Below are 21,382 nucleotides of genomic sequence, written 5' to 3'. Positions count from 1 at the left end.
CCATCGTTTCGTCAAATTCGGTTGAAAGTGAATTATGAACCAATATACCAATAATCCATCGATTCAATAGTCAACATATGATCTGGACGTGGTTTTGCACATTCAAGATCAAGGAACTTCTAATTAGAAAGAAAACAAGTAAACAACTTGCCATATAAAAAACAAAGAAAACGACTTTTATAGATATGAAGTCCTATATATACACAGATGCGGATATGCATTCATTCATCTTCAATTCTATCTGTTCTATTCATTACTTTTGTGCCATGAAAACACCATTAATTTCTAGTTTTCTCCTTGCTTTCTTTCTCATCTTTTCTCGCTACTCAATCGCCCAGCGCTTTGACTACCCAACCGCAAAACTCTCCACCACATGGACCAACAATGAGTCCGCACCCCACTCAATACCCTTCACGGATGGCTCAACCATCCGAGCCATCCTCCTTAATTCAAGATCATATGGACCCAGGTTCGCCTGTGGGTTCTATTGCAACGGACGGTGCGACTCGTACCTCTTCGCAGTCTTCATAGTCCAAACCAACAGTGGGGGAGGTATAACACAACCCGCTAGCGGGTTCCCTCAAGTTGTCTGGTCAGCCAACCCGGCCCATCCTGTTAAACTTGGTGCAAAAGTTAGTCTTAATGAAGCTGGAGATTTAGTTCTCCGCGATGCCGATGGTAGCCGAGTTTGGTCTACCAACACCGCTGGAAAACATGTTGCTGGCATGAGTATAACTGACACTGGAAACCTAGTGCTTTTTGATTCGAGTAACACGATTGTTTGGCAATCATTTGATCATCCGACGGACAGCTTAGTACCCAGGCAGAAACTGTTTGAAGGACAGAAGCTGATTGCTAGTGTTTCTTCGACGAACTGGAGGAAAGGTTTGTATTCGGTTGAGGTTACGAATAAGGGTTTGTTTGGTTACGTTGAATCGAAACCACGTCGAGTTTATTACAAGTATTTGGTTAATGGTCCTGATAGAAGTAAAGAAAGAAGTTATGTTAGGTTGTTTAATGGCAGTTTGGCTTTGTTCATTCATTCCGCCGAGCCAAGTCGTCCTGACGGTGTGATTCGAGTGCCCCTAGCATCATCGGCCAGCCAGTATATGAAACTAATGCCGGATGGGCATTTGAGAGTGTTTGAATGGCAGTTGGGATGGCGGGTTGTGGCTGATTTATTTGGAGTTCGAGGCCGGAGAATCTAATGGATATTGAAGACATCGCTGCTGCCTTGTATAATAAATTAATAAGTGACAAATTGCCATACGTCTTAATTTGTTGTATACTTATGTTACATCTGAATTAATTAAATAAAAGCAGTAATATGTTGACCTCCATTTGATGATTTGTGTAAAATCGGGTGAAGGGAAAACTAAGGCTTAGATAAAAACCACATGGGAGAATTTATTTAGGAATCATAAGTTTTTATCAAGCATTACATATAATTGTAATACATTACACTCATATAAACGAAACAATTAGTTTGGTCAAAGGAGCATACATATTAACTAGACATTTCAATGAAATAAAATATCGTAATTAAAACATTAATAAGGGGAAGGTTCATGTGTATTTTAGTTTTAACATGAGAACGTAGGAAATAATACCAATTTATAAAAAAATGAGAACGTAAGAAACAATAACAGCTACAATACCAATCTAAATAAACAATTATTTATAATAAAAAAGAAAAAAACCTAAAAATTACAACAAAAGAATCAAAATCAAAAACAAAATAATATCAGCAAATACCAGCAAATTGCGTCGGAATTCCATATGCATTTCCGACACAACATTTTAATTGTATATTTTATGTCTTATAATTACACGATAACAAGGCTTGTGTCGGAAATGTGTAGGAAAATCCAACGCATTTCCGACGCAAAAGTTTAGTTTTGTAAATTTATTTTTTTAATATGTTAAATTAAATCATAATACAATGAGCATCGGAAATGTGTCGGAATTTCCGACACATTTCCGACACGAATATTTAATTTTGAAATTTTATTTTTTTTAATACGGCAAGTAAGTAGAAAATACAAATTTTGTCAGAAATGTGTCTGAATTTCCCACGCAATTCCGACACAACATTTAATTTTGTTTTTTTATTGATCATTAATAAAAACGGTAATGTAAGTTCCGACGCGTTTCTGACACAACGTTTATTTTGTGGCAAATGCGTAGCAAATGTGTAGAAAGTTACTATAAATTTGCTACGCATTTTCGACTACTAGAACTTGTTTTTGGTCTCTTGAGGCTAGAACGTTTGTTTTCTCATCTACTTCTTTGTGCAACTTTGTTATAAGGGGTTATAATTTTTCCCTAGCTCACACATTCTATATAATTGCGTACATACACATGTAGCGTCACGTTTTTTCTTATTCAATTATAAATAGCTGTTACAAGCTCTAGGGATGGCAATGGGTCGGGTTTGGGTCGGGTTTAGGTATTCCCAAACCCATACCCGGTTATAAAAGTCCATCCCAAACCCGTCCCAAACCCGTCGGGTTTTAATCGGGTAATTAACCATCGGGTTTCGGGTTTTCTATCGGGTTTTGACAAAATACTCGTCGGGTATACCTAGATCAAAACCCGTTGGGTTTCTACCGGGGTTTTGACAAAATATAACTAATCGATTACAAAGATGGTTACCATAAAGGTATCTCAAATAATTGACATAAACAAGTTTTGATAAATAATATATTTGGAATATAGTATATGTATAATATAATAAGCTATATCGGATACATCGGGTAAATAGATTTATGTTATCGGGTAATCGGGTCGGGTAATTAGGTATATTAGAAATCCCAAACCCTAACGGGTCAGGTATTACCCGTCCCATTTTTTTCGGGTTTTCCCATCGGGTTCAGGTTTCATTGTCATCCCTAACAAGCTCTAATTATACACACATATTTATTTAAATGTGTGATATAATTAAGTTTGTGAAGTAAAAGTGTTTCATTTATATTGACTTTGTGCAAAGTATGAAATAAGAATAAAACGTTTGAACTTTGAAAAACGAAAAAACAAATTAGAAATTTGAAAATGTGTAGCAAATGTGTAGTAGAAACTTGCTACACATTTGCTATGCATTTCCTACTTCTTGAATTTACTTTTAACCTTTTAGTTAAAGAAAAACAAAGACGCTAGGATTCAGTTTCGAACTCGGGCGTCCCAAATAATGTCCACATGTCTTTACCATCACACCCATGAATTTATTGCTACTAGATCGTAGAACTATATATGTACACTAGTTTGGTTAGTATTTATATCTCATACTTAGCTTTTAAAACAAAAACAAACCCTAGGTTCAAACTAAAACATCGACTCTACCCTTTTCCCTCTCACCTTCAACCTTCAGCTTTTGGCGGTGTATGTTCTCCCCACCACAAAGCTGTAACTCCCTCTTAAGAGGAAAAAGTCTCCACCAAGTGACGCCGTTTAATGATTCCAATGCCATATGCTGATTAACGCGACATGCATCAGTTACGCGCCCAACTTTGGTTAAAGCATCAAGTGTGAATGTGTTGTTGATTACATGTCCGGCATAATAAACGCGTTTGGTTCCTGTTACACGTACGCGTCTAACGCTAGTAATGCTCAGATACCGGTTGACGCATTAGTATGCGTTTGGTAGGTTGTGGTTGTAGTGATAGATTCTAACTTTTTTTAATAAACTTCAATTCCTATGAAAATTCAAAATCTTTTCATAGATCCAATTTTTATAAATTCCATTTTTTTCCCATTAGATGTTTTAATACAAAATCTAATTGCTTGAAATTACAATTCCTTTGGTAAACTCAAAAGTCTTTTAAAAAACTGTTTGCGAACCAAACGCACTCTCAATGTGTCATTAATTAAATTACACCGACCTTGTTCACCATCCTATAAATATGAATCATATACATGATGTATATATGTACCATGTATATATATGTATAGAAAGTTGTCACACAAATAATACGGGTGGTGGATGATCACGGGATAGGATCAAATTAACAACTTGTATAATGAAGACAAAACGGCAGTGTGAAATGCCATAAATGAGTGAACATATTTGAACCCCTAGCAAACCACTTTCATAGTCTTTTCCTCCTCGTTTCCTTATGTCTTCGATGTACCTTATAAATAAAGACATCAATAAGCAGTCTCATTACTCTCATACCATCCTTCACTCATTAATAACTAATTAAAAAAATGGCCTCAATCTTAAAAGGAGGAGGACTTACATTGGCTCTCATTCTTCTCATCGTGATTAGTGCGTCGTTCCAAACCATATTTGTCGCCCATGCCCGGATCCCCGCCCGCCAACTAGGTTTGTTTTTCTCAACATTCAAATAAATTAATGTCACAATGATTTAATTTCTTCGGTTGCATATATAATTTTTCTAGTGTATATTTATATGTGTAGCCAAAGATTGCAATTCACCGATACAAAGAGAAATACCCGGGTGTGGAGGCGGTGGATCATCGAAACCTAAAAAACAAACAAAACCAAAAAAACCAGTAAGTGGTCCAGCACCAGGTTCTAGCCGTTGCAAGAAGGGTTGCTGTGGAACTAATAAAATGGGAGAGTGCGATACGTGTTGCTAGTATCCAACCGGCCAATCAAGTTTCTTCAAATAACCAAGCTCTCTTTATCTCTTTGTACTTTCTTGAATATTGTCCAATAACAGTCTCTTGTTATGATTGAAATATAAGATTGTATGTCATTTACCAAGGAGAAAACCAATAAAGTTTCAATATATTTCTTATGTTGTTCTGAATGTTATAAGAAAATACATCTTCAGTGCTTGTGGGATGCGATGTGGTAACAAATTAAAATCCCATGTCATGAGAGCAAATCATACACAAATAACACAAAATTATTAAAACTTTAGATAAGCTTGGGTGATTTTACAAATATGTTATAGATATTATTAATTATTAAAACTTGTGAAATAAAGTTGCTTTTTTTTTTCCTTGCTTTTTATTGGTGAATTTATGTCGTTTGAGACTTGAACCCAACACCACCCACCCTCTTCGTGTTTTAAAGGCTTCACCCTTAACAATAAACACTGATTGTATGAAAAGTAGGTTCCTTATTTGTTGAAAAATAATAAAATGCCAGTCAAATAACTGATGATGAAGTCACCGTTTTCGCACAACTAATGCCGATGTCAAAAGTCTGGAACAACTTAGTAGTTCCATCATGCACCCATCCCGCCTTAATGGTAATCGAAGAACCACTACTCAGTCTCAGTTGAGCTAAGCCCCAAGCAAGCAGCTCGCGACAATGCAAGTGCGCAAAGTGTGCCATCAAACCACCATATTTCTCTCTTGACCGACCCATGCGCGCGCGTGAGTTATGGTGCAACTTGTGTCACTCCTTCTGACGAAAACAATATACAAGGAGTGGGACAAGTGCATTAACTAGTCTTCACTAAAGTACAAGGTGGCTAATTCTGTGCGACTAGTCGACCCCAAATTATAGTAGGCCTCTTAGTGACACAACAATTTATTGAATCCACTAATTCATAACATAAATTTACAAGTTCTAGATGGTTTATGCAAAATATATCCTGCCAATGTAATTCAACAATGAAGAGCAATTAGGAATTTTACTGTAATTCAACAGTGAAGAGCAACTAAGAATTTTACATCGGAGTCTGTAAAACTTTTAATGTATATATATATTTGGCATTAAATTATCATGGCACCAAACAACTTGAGAGTGAAGACAAAGGGCCAAGAGAAATGCCGGAAAATGAGAGAGAACATTCATGCTAACCATTCTCACTCTCTTTTTCTACCCTTCTTCCGTTAGACTAGACAAAAATGCGGTCAATTAAATAGAAAGTTTAAGGGGTGAAGGGGCACTCATGGGTACTACCTATATACCCCCGAATCCTGTACTGCCACTTCATATTTATCTTCAAGTATCAGCCGATCAGAAAACCATTAGCAATGCTTACCCACAAGTACCCTAAAACTTTTTGTTTATTTTTGTAGTTCTTCAAGTATAATATATGCCAAAAATGAATAAATTTTATGTTACAAACTTTTGCCATGGAATAAAGTCATGTACCCTACCCACATGGGGTGATGGCGGTATTGCCATGTGGTTTAGAATCAATGCACCCTACCATATTGGTACCCCGCCCTCTACACATAACCACTATCCTTCATTCATTAATTGCCAAAAATGTCCTGAATGTTAAATGGAAGAGGAGTTGCTCTTCTGGTAATCAGAGATGCGATGGACATGAACAAAGAAACAAGAACAAAAATATTTGGCTAACACTCAAACTTTATTGATCAAGAAATCTGACTCAAAAACTTGATACCAATTGTCCTATTCCCTAAACACGGTATTTATAGCTAGCCTAACACGTTACACTATAATCGGGATTCTAATTAATCAATTCCATAATAATCATCTTCTTAACATGCATCAAATAGGAAACTAGATAATCATCCATAAATTGATTAATATTATTTAATCATTAACTTGCACGCCAAGTTAATATCCTAGCCGCCCCACGCACAAGCCACGGGCCGACTCGGGAATTCCCAACAATCACCCCCTTAATTTCTGAGTCGTATACGGAGATCTTCTGTAACACCCCGGCTAAAGCGGAAACGCCTGAGTGTGACGTGCTGTAACATCCTAAAATTTTTATATTGATAAATAAAAGAAAGTTATGTTTAGTAATTTCACGTTTTAGTTATTTAATGTCGAGTAAGGAACGGGTCTTGGGCTTAGTTATTTTATGAACTCGGCCTGTCTCGACCCGTAGGAAGCCAACCCGAGCCTAACCAAACCCGTAGTATATAAACGAAATTTCTTGACACATCCACCATTTTCACCATCTTCCTTCACTTACACCCACCCAAACACTCTCAATTCTAGAGAGAGAAACTAGAGAGAGAAAGTTCTCAAATCGCCGATCCGAGTTCACAATCTTGTTCCTAGTCGTTTTTGTTAGCCGAGCCCAGTTAAAGAAAGGAATTACGATCAGCGGCGAGCGTAACAGGATCCAGGTGAGTTTCTAGCCCCATTTATGTGTCATGTTTTCGGGGCTGTGTGCATACTCAATATGTTTGTTAATACGCTTATCCTAAGAGATAAGTGTATGCCTTATGTGAATGATGTGATATGTGTGAATGATTGCTTGATGGTACGTGAACGATCTTCGGATATTGCACGTACTGTCAGGTTGTAATGCTAAGTTAAGGTAAGTATGATATGTATGCTTATGTGTATGAATGTGATAAGGATAATAAAAGAAAGAAATGATAATGTATGGTTGTATGGTTATGAAAAGGGTACCGAGCCCTAATAATACTCGAGGAAGGAGGGTACCGAGCCCTAATAATACTCGAGGAAGGAGGGTACCGAGCCCTAATAATACTCGAGGAAGGAGGGTACCGAGCCCTAATAATACTCGAGGAAGGAGGGTACCGAGCCCTAACAATACTCGAGGAATGTAGGGCGTAGTGCTCTTTATAACGTAAGATAGGAAAGTAAGAAAGTAAGAAAGTATGAAAGTATGAATGAAAGTAAGAAAGTAAGGAAGTATGAAAATATGAAAGTATGAATATAACGTTATGTAAATGGTATGATTACGTGATTATCTAGAACTCACTCAGCGTAGCTGACTTTTAGTATGCACGCAGGTGAGTAGGATGAGGCAGCTCGCTTGAGGAGACACATGGCACTGAACAAGAATCTGGCATCTGAAGATTGTGATGTGTTAACTTTAATGCTTTAATGTGAAAGACAATGAATGTTTTGAGACAAGTTATGAATTATGTAATGTTTAATGAAAGTTTTATATTCCGCATAAATGTTTTAATTAACTCTGATATTTAGAACTGTGTTTATGAGTAAATCCAACACGAAAGTAGGGTTACCGGTATCGGGGCCTTACAAGTTGGTATCAGAGCAAAGTTCGAGAGATTTAAGCATCCTACATGCTTAGACTCGAACAGAGAATGGGATTTAAGTAAGAAAAGAAAGAAGATGCCAGTTCAAGAATGCCATGTGTTGCCCAAGCAAGATCAGTAAAGGTATGGTGTAGGATTAAAAGATATTTGTTAATGAGAAAGGAAAGATATGTGAACGGTAGGGACAGGAATAATTGATGGTTTAATTTGACAAACTGCTTAAGTAGAACCAGCACAAATGGACTCATAAAGGGAAGTGTATAGGACACGGAAAGTAACGTGATCAGCTAATCACAACTGGCCACTGTTATTACCTGTTAGCCTTACTATCCTTGTACTAAATAGTTCTTTGAGTGATGATGTTTGTGTTTTCCCTTGTAGAATACTAATGGCGGGAGCTGGAGAATTTGTTGGAACTGGGGGTCGCGCTGGACGTCGTGGCAGGCCTCGTCTTGTCCGGCAACCCTCGGTAGAAGAAGCTTCCCACACCGAAGATGAAGGAAGCGCAGCTGGAGGAGACCAAAACAACAACGAAGAAGTTCAACTTAGCCCTGCAGTTCAAGCAGCCATTGTTCAGGCTGTGGTTGCTGCTGTGAAGAACCTGAATCCCGAAGGATCTGCTGGAAGCCGTGAACGAACCGCTGAAGGGGCGGGTGGTGATGGTAGGAAGGATGGGGAAGGTGAAAGAGGGGCCTCGAGTGGGGATAAGTCTGTGAAAGTCGATGATAGGAGAAGAGGACAAGGTGGGTGCAGCTATAAGTCCTTCAAAGGATGCGACCCGCCAAAGCTGACCGGGTTGGGTGACGCAATCGCTACTCTCCAATGGATAACCGCTATGGACAAGGTTATCCGCATTAGCGAATGCCGCCCCGACCAAGCTGTGGGGTATGCTACTCAGTCATTCGTAGACGAGGCTATGTATTGGTGGGAGAGTGTGGAGCAGAGGAAGACCCGCGAAGAGATCAAAGAGATGAGGTGGGATGATCTGAAGGAGTTAGTGATGATGAAGTTCTGTGCAGACGCCGAGGTTGAAAGGGCGGAAATGAAATTCTTAAACTTGAAAGCTGGGGCAATGACACATCGTGAGTACACCACCGAGTTCAATCGAATGTCTAGGTTGGTGCCCGATATGGTCAACACTGAGGCAAAAAGGATCAAGTGTTATGTGAGGGGATTACCGCAGAGAGTTCGCATGTTAGTCAGAACAAGTAAACCTACTACTTTCGATTCTGCGGTCGAACTCGCAGAAATGGTTTATGCAGACTTGGTTGCGGATGATGTGGTGGTGGGAGATGAGAAGAAAGAGAAGAAATGGGTCGCTCCTGCTAAACGACCCGGTACCCAGATGTGGAACCCTAAGAACAAACAGCCGAGAGTTTGGGAGAACAGGTCGTGCAAGACTTGTGGCAAGGCGCACAGTGGTGAGTGTAGGTGGGGAAAGGGTTCGGATACATGTCATAAGTGTGGAAAGATACATGCCGGAGAATGTAAGTTTGGGTCGAATGTTTGCTACAAGTGTGGGAAGGCAGGTCATTATGCTCATGAGTGCAGTTCTAAGCCTGCATGCTACAAGTGTGGTAAGACGGGTCATTTTGCTAGGGAGTGTACCGAAAGCGAAGCGGGAAGTAGTAGAAAGAAGGATGCCGATCAAGCTAAGCCAAGAACTAGAGCCTACATGCTGACCCAAGAACAAGCCAAGCAGATTCCTGATGTTGTGACGGGTACGTTCCTAGTAAACGGCATTTCTGCTTTAGTATTATTTGATTCTGGTGCGAATAGAAGTTTTGTAGCTACGACATTTAGTAAACTCGCTAAAATGAAAGACTGCCGAGTGTCCGAAACTTTTGTAGTAGAGACCGCTAGTGACACTTCGGTTAAAATAACGAAGATGATTAAGAACTGTAAGATAGAATTGGAAGGACATGAGTTCCCGATCACCTTGTACGTTATGACCTTGGGAGGGTTCGATGTGGTTTTGGGTATGGATTGGTTGTCTGAGTTTGAGGCTCAGATAGTATGTAGGAGTAGGACTATAAGGTTAAAGTCATCGGATGGTAGCGCGGTAACGGTTTATGGTGATAAGGAAAGTTCTGGGCTTAATGTCATTTCGATGATAAAGGCTGAGGGTTTGCTAAGGCGAGGGTGTGGTGCTTACCTGGCGTATGTTGTCAACGCTACGGCCGAGACGAAAGAAATGAAGAATGTTCCTATTGTGCGCGACTACCCAGAAGTATTCCCTGAGGATCTTCCGGGGTTGCCACCTGAGCGAGAGATAGAATTTCAGATAGATCTAGTACCAGGAGCCCAGCCCGTCGCGAAAGCGCCTTACCGTCTAGCACCGTCCGAGATGAAGGAATTGATGTCCCAACTGCAAGAACTCCTCGACAAGGGTTTTATCAGACCGAGTGTTTCCCCGTGGGGCGCGCCAGTATTGTTCGTGAAAAAGAAGGATGGAAGTATGAGAATGTGCATAGACTATCGTGAGTTGAATAAGCTTACGGTAAAGAATAGATATCCTTTGCCAAGGATTGATGATCTGTTTGACCAACTGCAAGGTTCAAGTTGGTTCTCACGAATAGATCTTAGATCAGGCTACCATCAGCTAAAGGTGAAGGAGGCAGACATCCCTAAGACAGCGTTCCGAACGCGGTATGGACACTACGAGTTCCTCGTAATGTCATTCGGTCTAACCAATGCTCCTGCAGCATTTATGGACATGATGAATAGGGTGTGTCGGCCGATGTTGGATAAGTCGGTTATCGTATTCATTGACGATATACTGATTTATTCAAAGAATGAGTCTGACCATGCTGAGCATCTGAGAGAGGTATTGGAGACACTGAAGAAAGAGAGGTTGTACGCCAAGTTTTCGAAGTGCGCGTTCTGGTTAAGAGAAGTGCAATTTTTAGGTCATGTGGTTAATCCGGAGGGGATTACCGTGGACCCAGCTAAGATTGAAGCAATAACGAATTGGAAGACTCCGCAAAATCCGACCGATATACGAAGCTTCCTAGGGTTAGCTGGCTACTATAGGAGATTCATCGAAGGTTTCTCCAAGATAGCCGCACCGCTGACCGGTATGACCCGAAAGTCAATAGTATTCAGCTGGGGGAAATTTCAAGAAGAAGCCTTTGAAGAATTGAAGAAGAGACTCACGCAAGCTCCAATCCTTACTTTACCCGATGGTGATGAGGATTTTGTTGTTTGCGCTGATGCCTCGCATCAAGGGTTAGGTTGCGTGTTGATGCAACGAGGGAAGGTGATAGCTTACGCGTCTAGACAGTTGAAGGTCCATGAAAGTACTTATCCGACGCATGATCTGGAGTTAGCAGCTGTAGTGCATGCTCTTAAGATATGGAGGCATTATCTGTACGGTACTAAGTGTACTATCTATACCGATCATAAGAGTTTAAAGTACTTCTTCGAGCAGAAAGAATTGAACATGAGGCAGAGAAGATGGTTAGAATTGATAAAGGATTACGACTGTGAGATTAAGTATTACCCCGGTAAAGCTAACGTGGTCGCTGATGCGTTAAGCCGTAAGAATGAGGAAGTCCTTGCAACAGTGAAGTCATACAAGTTGATCATGAACTCAAGTCTTTTTGAAGAAATCATCAAAGTGCAGTCAGAAGTGTTAGTAGACGAAGGGTTAGTAAAGAAAGAAAGGATTTATGGTCAGCAAGATGAGTTGATGGAAAACACTCATGGAGTTAAGACAAGGTTCGACCGTATGTGGATCCCACGCCATGGTGATCTTAGAAGTCGAATCTTAGATGAAGCTCATAAGTCAAGGTACTCAATCCATCCAGGAACTACAAAGATGTACCAAGACCTGAAAAGAGATTACTGGTGGCCAGGAATGAAGAACGATGTAGTGGATTATGTTGGTAAGTGCTTAACTTGCTTACAAGTCAAAGCCGAACACCAAAAGCCTTATGGGAAGATGCAACCGCTAGAGATACCTGAGTGGAAATGGGAACACATCACCATGGATTTCGTAACTAAGCTACCTCGTACAGCTAAGCAACATGATACCATCTGGGTGATTGTGGACCGTTTGACCAAGAGTGCTCACTTTCTGCCCATACGAGAGGCCATCTCGTCAGAAACGTTAGCAAGCTTGTTCATTAAAGAAATTGTAACCAAGCATGGAGTACCGTTATCGATCGTGTCTGATAGGGATACACGGTTTACTTCGAGGTTCTGGAAGAAATTTCATGAAGCTATGGGGACGAGGTTGAACATCAGTACGGCGTATCATCCTCAAACCGATGGACAGTCTGAAAGGACGATCCAAACCCTTGAGGATATGCTACGTGCTTGCGTTTTAGACTTTGGTGGAAGTTGGGATGATCATCTGCATCTGGCAGAGTTCTCCTATAACAACAGTTACCATTCGAGTATTGGTATGCCACCGTTTGAGATGCTGTACGGTAGACGATGTAGAACCCCGGTGTGTTGGGGTGAGATTGGTCAGAAGGAAATGGGAAGTATAGAAGTGGTTCAGGAAACGTCTTCAAAGTTCGATCAGATCAAAGCAAGAATGAAAGCCGCTCAAGACAGACAAAAGTCTTATGCAGATAAGCGGCGACGACCAATTGAGTTTAACGTGGGCGACTATGTGATGCTTAGGGTCTCGCCTTGGAAGGGGATTATCCGTTTTAGGAAAAGAGGAAAGTTGAGTCCGAGGTACATCGGACCGTTCAAGATTGTAAAGCGTGTGGGTGAAGTAGCTTACAAACTGGATTTACCCGATGAGTTAGAAGGAATTCATTCAACCTTCCATGTTTCTCATCTGAGGAAGTGTCTAGCTGATGACACGTCTCACGTGCCCTTAATGGACATCGAGGTTGATGAGCAATTGAACTACATCGAGCAACCGATAAAGATCGTTGATCGCAAGGAGAAGCAGCTTCGTCACAAGATTATACCCTTGGTCAAAGTGATATGGAAACACCGCAAGGGATCGGATGCTACTTGGGAAGTCGAGGATGAGATGCGCAAGTTTTACCCTAGTTTGTTTATGTAATAGTTAGGTTTCGGGGACGAAACCTCTTTAAGGGAGGAAGACTTGTAACATCCTAAAATTTTTATATTGATAAATAAAAGAAAGTTATGTTTAGTAATTTCACGTTTTAGTTATTTAATGTCGAGTAAGGAACGGGTCTTGGGCTTAGTTATTTTATGAACTCGGCCTGTCTCGACCCGTAGGAAGCCAACCCGAGCCTAACCAAACCCGTAGTATATAAACGAAATTTCTTGACACATCCACCATTTTCACCATCTTCCTTCACTTACACCCACCCAAACACTCTCAATTCTAGAGAGAGAAACTAGAGAGAGAAAGTTCTCAAATCGCCGATCCGAGTTCACAATCTTGTTCCTAGTCGTTTTTGTTAGCCGAGCCCAGTTAAAGAAAGGAATTACGATCAGCGGCGAGCGTAACAGGATCCAGGTGAGTTTCTAGCCCCATTTATGTGTCATGTTTTCGGGGCTGTGTGCATACTCAATATGTTTGTTAATACGCTTATCCTAAGAGATAAGTGTATGCCTTATGTGAATGATGTGATATGTGTGAATGATTGCTTGATGGTACGTGAACGATCTTCGGATATTGCACGTACTGTCAGGTTGTAATGCTAAGTTAAGGTAAGTATGATATGTATGCTTATGTGTATGAATGTGATAAGGATAATAAAAGAAAGAAATGATAATGTATGGTTGTATGGTTATGAAAAGGGTACCGAGCCCTAATAATACTCGAGGAAGGAGGGTACCGAGCCCTAATAATACTCGAGGAAGGAGGGTACCGAGCCCTAATAATACTCGAGGAAGGAGGGTACCGAGCCCTAATAATACTCGAGGAAGGAGGGTACCGAGCCCTAACAATACTCGAGGAATGTAGGGCGTAGTGCTCTTTATAACGTAAGATAGGAAAGTAAGAAAGTAAGAAAGTATGAAAGTATGAATGAAAGTAAGAAAGTAAGGAAGTATGAAAATATGAAAGTATGAATATAACGTTATGTAAATGGTATGATTACGTGATTATCTAGAACTCACTCAGCGTAGCTGACTTTTAGTATGCACGCAGGTGAGTAGGATGAGGCAGCTCGCTTGAGGAGACACATGGCACTGAACAAGAATCTGGCATCTGAAGATTGTGATGTGTTAACTTTAATGCTTTAATGTGAAAGACAATGAATGTTTTGAGACAAGTTATGAATTATGTAATGTTTAATGAAAGTTTTATATTCCGCATAAATGTTTTAATTAACTCTGATATTTAGAACTGTGTTTATGAGTAAATCCAACACGAAAGTAGGGTTACCGGTATCGGGGCCTTACACGTGCAGATTGCTCAAACACACGTGACACTATTAGGTGACCATAATAACATTATTTCAATTAAATCTTCAGGTAACACAAGTTTATCAAATAATACAAGTTGTAACAGATAAACAAATGATAAATTGTTTTTTGAATATCCTATAGGCATGCTATGTGTCTTCTAACTTTCATCCTCGTATCTTTATACCTGTAATATATATATAAAATAAAGTCAGCTATGAACATAGCTGGTGAGATTCTCACAGTTTGATATAATACGTAAAAATCATACAATTCTATGAAACTTGTGAAATGAGCACATAAGGGTTCTTTACATTCGATACAATGGACCTGAGTGTAAAGAACAAACGAAGGTCCTTTCCAGTTGGGGCTACCAACGTACTTGGATATGAGGTCTCTTTTCCACTCGATACAAATAGACCTGAGTGCAAAGGGGGCGTATGATCATACTTGTTGAGGCAACCACAGAGCAAGTAATTCTGAGCAAGTAATCAAGTAACACGCAAGTCCATGTAATGAATTATAGTTTGTATATGACTCGATAAATCATTGAGTAATAGGATACATATGCTACCCCAACAGTAATAAAAGTGTTGAAAAAGAGGGTGTGAGAAACTCATCTCGAAATTGAAGACAAACTTGTAATATAAAAAGCGAAAGCGTGTTAACGAAATCAAAGCAGCCGAACTTCACGAACTATATTTGAAAATAAAACAAAATTCTAACTAACGGGATTGCATAGTTAATTAAATAACTTAGTTAAAAATGATATTGGTATATTTTTTGGATTTTATGGCATTATAATATTATATTTAAACTTTAACGGATTTTAACGATTTATATGGTTTTAATATTAATAATCTAATATTATATGGGAAAAACGAGGCACGGAGTTCATCAAAAATCTTATATTGAAAATCATCACTTTAATGTGTTATAAAGTAAACGTAAAGTTTAACGAAAAAGAATTATGATATTAACGTTTATATTTTTTTAAATACTATTTCAACTAGCATTTTGTTTTATAACTTGACACTAATAAGAGAAAAAAATGATATTCGCAAGGCACGGGTTAACGTTTCGAGTTAAAACTAATTTTAACGGTTTAACGAGTTAAAAGTTAAATAATTAAAGTTTAACGAACGAATTTAAATTAATGGGTTAACGAAACAAATTTCGGTTTTTAAAAAGGAAATGACAAAATATAATTTATATTTTTTTATAAAAATTTTATTTGGTTTAAACTAATTTTATTTGATTTTTTTATAATTTTTCTTTTTTTTTTTAATAATTTATTTGATTAAAATATATGAAAAATGATTTACAAAAATTAAATCAAAAACAAGTTTCTGACCCGGGTTCGAACCCGGATCTGGAGTGTGTTAACCAAGTGTCTTAACCATTGAACCAACATGTATTGTTTGGTTCTAAACAGAAACTAAATTATATATATAATAATAACCACTTCATCCTCTTCATTGAAACCCTAGGGTTTCAATTGGAAGAATCCGGTCCTTATACGAGAGATTAAGCATGGGGGTTTTGTTTGTGGCTGGACAACTGTTAATATACATTTATAAATTACCTGATAAAGACGCATATTGCCAGAAAAAGAACTCGCCGGAAAACCGCACTTTAAATCTTAAAATTATGATTAAGTATAGAGAATGAAAGCGAGAGAAGAGAATGAGCGAGTTGGGAAGAAGGTCTGGACCCTATTTATAGGTTTAATCGGAGTGCATAGGCTTAAATGATCGTTATTGAATTTTTGAAAATTTCGGCGAGATTTGCGGGATTGGCGGTACATGATTAGAATCTGTTATGTCGCAATTATCGTGTTGATTAAATACTATAATCATGGTTTAAGATTGCTACTCAATTAAAACGGGTCAACGGCGAGTTTAATGGAGAAATAATGTTGGCCGGAAAAGCGTGGCCGCCGCCGGCGGTTCCTGGCCGGAAAAACGAAGGGGAGGGACCAGGGGGGTGGGTTGATTATTTTATTATTATAATTTAAAATACATTTTACAATTTTGGCCCTCCTACTTTCAGTTTATATTAAATCAGAAAATTAATTATAATTTACAAATTAAACCTTAAACTTTATATTAACATAAAACTTGAAATATAATTTATAAAGCTTGGATAATTTTTGTATTTGACCCGGATAGTTTGCAAATCGATTACACCTTTAAACAAAAACTTTAAATCCTGAAATATCGTTGTTTGAACAAAATGAACAAGAAAACGAACGAGCGTTAAACGTAAATCTCCGTGAATTTTATGTTAACGATGAACGTCAACACGAGTACATTGAGACATAAACACGGGTCGGTTCAACAAATACGAATACAAACCCAAATAGAAATAGCGAATGACACGTAAAATAGATGAAGCGAGAGATATAATATATATTTATACATATATAATTTATTAAACAAAACCGAAAACTTAAAATGGGTCTGGTTTGAAAAGTAACGAATGTTACATCTTCCGAATTTAGAAAAGATTGCATCTCCTTGAATTTAATCCGCGCGAGAGCAACTAATATCTTTATCTTCTCGATTCGTGCTTCCGGGGCGAACACTTCATTATAGTCAATCCCGGGATGTTGCACGTATCCTTTCTCCACAAGCGTTGCCTTGTGTTTGTTTATCAGATTCCCTTTTACTTTGAATACACGTTTTGAACCGGTTGGCTTAACTCCTTTTGGTAACCCCGTTAAACTCTGCGTTTTCTTTTTCTTGATTGAACTGATCTCGGCCCGCATCGCTTTCATCCACTCGGGTTTCGATTTCGCTTCATCAAAACTACTCAATTCATCATTTAATAACACTTGTCGTTCTTCGAGTTCTTCATTGGAATTTAACTCGTAATCACCATATTATCGGGTAGGATCAAAGAGCAAATAGAACGCCTAACCGGGGTTTGCACAACTTCATTCAGTGTTGTACTACTGCTGTTAGCGACAGAGGTGCTGCTGTTTGCGACAGTTCCATCACTAATGCTGCTATTTGCGACAGTTTAAGCGTTGCTATAGCTGCAGCTTGTATCAGGCCCGTCGCTATTGCTGCTATTAGAACCAAAACCATCGTTATTGCTGCTGCTTGTATCAGGCCCGTCGCTATTGCTGCTATTCGTTTGGGCTGGGTTCGATTTCACTGGTCTAGACCCGAAATCGATTAGCTTGTAAACACCTAAGAACATACCAAGTAACTTTGTTTTCAAACAGGTTGGGCTCCCAACATTTAGCCGGATTTTATAAAGCATCTTTGCGTTCCTCATGACCTTCATTAGTAACCTTCCACTACTATCGTGCATCGTTAAGTAGTTACTCCTCATACGTATATCACAACCCGACGAAGTTACTTGACCCAAGCTAATCACATTACACTGAAGACCCGAAATATAGTAAATGTCGGTCATCAATTTATATTCTCCACTTTTACCTTTAAAAACAATCAAACCCTTCCCTTTGATCGGAACACACGAACCATCCCCGAACCTTACTCGTCCGACTATCTGTTCGTTTAATTCCGCAAAATATTCACAGTTTCCCGTCATATGGTTAGTTGCACCATTATCTAAGTGCCACATGTCAACCTCACCCGAATCGGTATCGTACTTCGTCGGAATTACTTGATCTTCGTTAAGGTATACGGTTTCCCGGACACCTTTCATCATGAAAAATGAAGCATCAAGATCTTTTGGTTCACGCTCGTCCGTTCAATTCAGATTTGCTTCTTCATCTTTCCGAAACCGGTCGGGGCACCTTGAGAAAGTGCCCGAATTCATCGCACATTTAACATTTAATGTGTGATAAATTTTGTTCCATACCTTTTCCTTTCTTATCAACATGTTTCTTGTTATCATCTCGACCGCGTCCCTGTCCTCTTGAAGCATAGGATCCTCGACCTCGACCCCTGCTAGACGAATTAGATTTAGTGAACATTAACTAACCTTGACTGCTCTTGGTTTGAAGATTGTCTTCTTTTATCCTCTCTTCATAGGCTTTTAATCGACCTACCACATCATCAAACCCAACCGTCTTTAAATCTAAAACTTGCTCAAGTGATGCCACAATATGAATAAAACGTCTCGAAAGACTTGTAAGGAACTTTTTTACCATTTTTCTTCCGGGAATATCTCTCCGAGCGTGGCGGCTTTTGATGAGTAGCTTGATAACGTGGCTGCATACTCATCAATCGTCCCTGTTTCATTCATCTTCAACCCGTCGAACTCTGACGTTAGGGTTTGGAGCTTCGCCTCCTTCACTCGCTCAGCACCTAGATGTCGGGTCTTTAACCCTTCCCACATCTCTTTCGCCATGCGCAGATTACCAACTTGTAAAATCTGTGCTTCGGGGATCGATTGAAAAATCAAGGCGATCGCAATATTGTTTTGTTTTACTTCACCGTTACCCGGATCAATCGTGTCCCAAACGCCATGCACATTCATCAACACACGCATGTGCATAGCCCAGACCGTGTAATTCGTTGTTGTTAGTTTCGGACATTGAAACGAGTTTGGGTTCGTGTTCGTTTCTTTGGCCGGTTGATCGCTCATCGTTGACCTTCGTCGGGTTCGTTTGTAGGTCACCGGTGTTGATTTCTCAATTTCCAGCACAGTAGTCACAGCTTCTTCGTTAGTCCCTAAAGCACAGACTTCAAATCGACTTCAACTCAAGAATTATTAATAATAATTCAAACCCTCTGTACGTAGCTTTCAAAATTGATTTTAATTCAAGAAGGATTCAAGAATCAATAATATGTGGTCTGCATTCTTCGTAAATTAAATTAAATCCACAAAAGACAAACCTGACTTGTTTGACTTATTCATGATTTAATTATTTGAAGCTCAATTAAATTGGAATCCCTTGGTCGTGGATGCCAATCTTCAGATCACGGGATCGTAGCTCGTTTCTTAATCAGACTCTGATACCAATTCTGGTAATCAGAGATGCGATGGACAAGCACAAAGAAACAAGAACAAAAATATTTTGCTAACACCCAAACTTTATTGATCAAAAAATCTGACTCAAAAACTTGATACCAATTGTCTCATACCCTAAACACGGTATTTATAGCTAACCTAACACGTTACACTATAATCGGGATTCTAATTAATCAATTCCATAATAATCATCTTCCTAACATGCATCAAATAGGAAACTAGATAATCATCCATAAATTGATTAATATTATTTAATCATTAACTTGCACGCCAAGTTAATATCCTAGCCGCCCCACGCACCGAGCCACGGGCCGACTCAGGAATTCCCAATAGCTCTTGCTCTGAGTATTCTAATCGTAGCCTGTGCAATTTTTTGCACCATATTGGTGTTCACAAGCCATGTATCCATAACCAACAACAAGTGTAGGGAAGTTTTAACTTGGAATTAGTTATTTGTGGATAGACCGGTTGATTTGTTTTGTTTGTTTGCTTTTGTTTTTTTAGGATGATAAGAACTAATGACACGCGAAAGAGCCCACCAAGGAACAACAGTAAGGCTAGCTTGTCTTCTGCCGCACCAGATCCTCCATTGCCTAAAAGAAGGCTAATTTCACACGACGAAGACGAAGAAAATGACCCTACCGGGGGGTGGGGGGACAATATGAAGATGATGGATTGGCACCCCCTCTTAATCCTATTTGGGTAGGCGGTCCTCTGTCGGGTATGGACCCACTGTAGCAACCAGAATTGTTTAATGATGAGATGGCCAAGTTGAAGAACTACAGTTTGGGATTTATCTGTGAGTGACAGGTGAAGAGTAGTGACATGAAACCGTTTTGAATAATAAATATGTTCAAGAACTTTGGTTGGGAGGCTGAGTAAAAGTGTTATGATCGTTAAAGTACGGTGCTATAGATGGAAACTATTCAAGAATGGGTGTCTACATTGAGAATTGCTAATTCACCAAGAACAATGAAATTGGTAGGGAGAGCCAACAATAAAGAGGTGGTGATGTCTATGGAAAGTCTTAGTCGTATAGCTCCGTTTGACTCAAAACCATCAGGGGAATACGTTTTTCCCTCAGAGTTTGATCTTTATTGACACCCACACAAGCATCCACAATACGAGAGTATGAAGATCGAACTATTCAAACCAGGAATGACTCATGAGTTGCTTCGGAATAATTTGAAGGGTTATGTGAGATTTTTGTTGAGCTTGGTAATTCATAATGTCATGCCAAGACGGGGTGATAAAACGAGTGTTCAAAAGTGGGAGATACCAATTTTGTATGCATTGATGAAAGGAGGGCCAAAGATTTTTTCTAGATATTTGGTGATGATAAACATTTAGGTAGCGAGGGAGGCCAAAATGAAATTAATTGTACCCCATTGCAGACTGATCACTGCCTTGTTGAAGTTGAAAGGGGCCATTGGGGATGATACACCGACAGTAGAAAAGATTCATTCCCCATTTTCGGTTGAACAGTTGGAGAAAGAGGGTTGGGCGTCTGGTGAAACTGAGCATTATGTGCTTTTGAATTATTGGGACACAAAAACACAGTTGATAGCATTAAAGAATGGTGATGGGGAGAATGTTATTGAAGAGCCATATAAGTCATTTGTTGGGGAAACGAGGGATGTTGCAGCATAAGCTGGTGGTGCTGGAAATATTCATGGGGGTAGTTCTTCTGGGCAGCCACAATTTGCCCCGGTTCAGCACCCGATGAGATAGTACATGATGATTCTGTGATGACTGAGTGGTTTTGGGCATCGAGACCACCAGCATATGGTGGTTGGTGCAGTGAGTTTCAGTATATGTTTAATCAACAAAACAATAATGTTCAGCTTCAAAGAAGAGAAATTCAGAGATTGTACGATAGAATGGAGATGTGGAATCAAACAAATGCCTATAATTTTAGCAAGAAATCAATGACAGGTACATGGATGATCTACATAAGAGGATGCATGAGGCATGGCATCAGGGTGAGCCTGTGGTGGAAATCCACCAATGATCAATTATAATAATATGGGTCAATTCGATGGGAGTGTTCATTATCCGTAACTGTAAATTCATCATTCATGGTGGGTAAATCCTCATGCGGATGCGGCACGGGACACAGGTGCGGGTAGTTCGTCAGATGCTTTTA

At 39.3% G+C, this 21,382-nt stretch overlaps 1 pseudogene; it reads left to right on the top strand.

Moving 5' to 3' along the window:
• The first annotated feature begins 211 nt into the window (after positions 1–211).
• Positions 212–21,382, top strand: part of LOC143626507 (G-type lectin S-receptor-like serine/threonine-protein kinase SD2-5) — a 79,816-nt pseudogene continuing 58,645 nt past the window's right edge.

The sequence above is a fragment of the Bidens hawaiensis genome, unplaced genomic scaffold, assembly GCF_021521415.1.
Source record: "Bidens hawaiensis isolate Kalapana, Puna unplaced genomic scaffold, B.hawaiensis_p1.1 tig00004412_1, whole genome shotgun sequence".
In the NCBI taxonomy this organism is placed as follows: domain Eukaryota; kingdom Viridiplantae; phylum Streptophyta; class Magnoliopsida; order Asterales; family Asteraceae; genus Bidens; species Bidens hawaiensis.
The sequence above is the reverse complement of the archived record's forward strand: the minus strand, read 5'-3'. Positions and strand labels throughout refer to the sequence as shown.